The sequence below is a fragment of the Physeter macrocephalus genome, chromosome 17 (genome assembly GCF_002837175.3).
Source record: "Physeter macrocephalus isolate SW-GA chromosome 17, ASM283717v5, whole genome shotgun sequence".
NCBI lineage: Eukaryota > Metazoa > Chordata > Mammalia > Artiodactyla > Physeteridae > Physeter > Physeter macrocephalus.
Genome location: NC_041230.1, coordinates 10,874,849 through 10,876,829, shown reverse-complemented (window position 1 = coordinate 10,876,829; position 1,981 = coordinate 10,874,849).

Sequence of the window (1,981 nt, the reverse complement as noted above, 5' to 3'; positions counted from 1 at the left end):
CCGGAGCCTGTGCTCCGCAACGGGAGAGGCCACAGCAGTGAGAGGCCAGTGTAGCGCAAAAAAAAAAATAAATAAATAAAATAAAAGAATGAAATAATGCCATTTGCAGCAACGTGGATGGACCTAGAGATTATCATACTAAGTGAAGTCAGAAACAGAAAGACAAATAGCATATGATATCACTTATATGTGGAATCTGAAATATGACACAAACGATCCTATCTACAAAACAGAAACAGACTCAATGACTTAGAGAACAGACTTGTGGTTGCCAAGTGGGGAAGGGAGGAGAGGGAGGGATGGACTGGGAGTCTGGGATTAGCAGATGCAAACTATTATATATATAGAATGGATAAACAACAAGGTCCTACTGTATAGTATAGGGAACTGTATTCAATATCCTGTGATAAACCATAATGGAAAAGAATTTAGAAAAGAATGTATATATACATATAGCCTGTGCTCCGCAACGGGAGAGGCCACAGCAGTGAGAGGCCCGTGTAGCGCAAAAAAAAAAAAAAAATAAATAAAATAAACCATAATGGAAAAGAATTTAGAAAAGAATGTATATATACATATATATTTATGTATAACTGAATCACTTTGCTGTACAGCAGAAATTAACACAACGTTGTACATCAATAATACTTCAATTAAAAAAATAGTAATAAGACAATGAGGCTGAGGCCTAAAAGTCAACAAACAGGATAATGGAGCAAAAGGATAGAGTAAACTGGGCTTTTTATTACCTCGTTGACTAATTGAATCAGCTTTGGCGCTGCTTACCTCCAGACTTTTGCTTTGTAAGATAATTAAATATCTTTATTATTAAATCCACTGTTGGTACTAATGAACTTATCTACAAAACAGAAATAGAGTTACAGATGTAGAAAACAAACTTATGGTCACCTGGGGCTGAGGGGAGTGGATAAACTGGGAGATTGGGGTTGACATATACACACTACTATATATAAAATAGATAACTAATAAGGACCTACTGTATAGCACAGGGAACTCTACTCAATACTCTGTAATGGGCTATATGGGAAAAGAATCTTTAAAAAGTGTGGATATAGGTATATGTATAACTGATTCACTTTGCTGTACCCCTGAAACTAACACAACATTGTACATCAACTGTACTCCAGGAAATTTTTATTTTTTTTAATCCACTGTTGATCCAAGATTCTTGTTTCACTGTGCAGCAAGACGAAGAGGCAAACAAGTGCCTTCCAGGGAAGAGACCAGTGCATGATTCAGGGTCACTGAGAAGAGACAACCTGCACACCACTCTCAAGCAGTATAGCTTTTCCTTACCTGCAAGAAAGGAGGCAGAGCGCAGGAGATCCAGCCCCTTGCAATGCATTGCCCACCGCCCCCCAACCCCGGTCCACCGTGACCTGCCGATCCGCTCCGCTCCGCAGCCAACGCCCATGATGTAACAGCACCCACCTTATTTCGTGCTGCAGTAACAGGACCCGGACCCCTCCCGCATGGGGTCTGAAATTCAGAAAGCTGACACTGTGCCTGAGGGACACTGACACACCCTCTTAGGCAGAGCAAGGGAGTGAGTACTCATCGAGTCCATAATGGGAAAGCTACTCCCTCACAAGGCAACAAGCCCAGCACAGGCTGTGACGGCTCCTTCTCTCTCGGTAAGGAAGTGTTCCAGGCTCAAGTCCCATTCATTTTTTTTTCTTTTTTTCTCTTTTTTTTTAAGAGTTTCATTTTTTCCTTTTTATTTTCTTTTTTATTCTCTTTTTGTGTGTGTGTGGTACCACACAGCATGCAGGATCTTAGTTCCCCAACCAGGGATTGAACCCAGGCCCAAAGCAGTGAAAGCACAGAGTCCTAACCACTGGGCCGCCAGAGAATTCCCTCAAGGCCCATTCTTATGCGGCAGAGAGGGGATCAAAAAACTGCACACAGGGGCTTCCCTGGTGGCGCAGTGGTTGAGAGTCCGCCTGCCGATGCAGGGAAC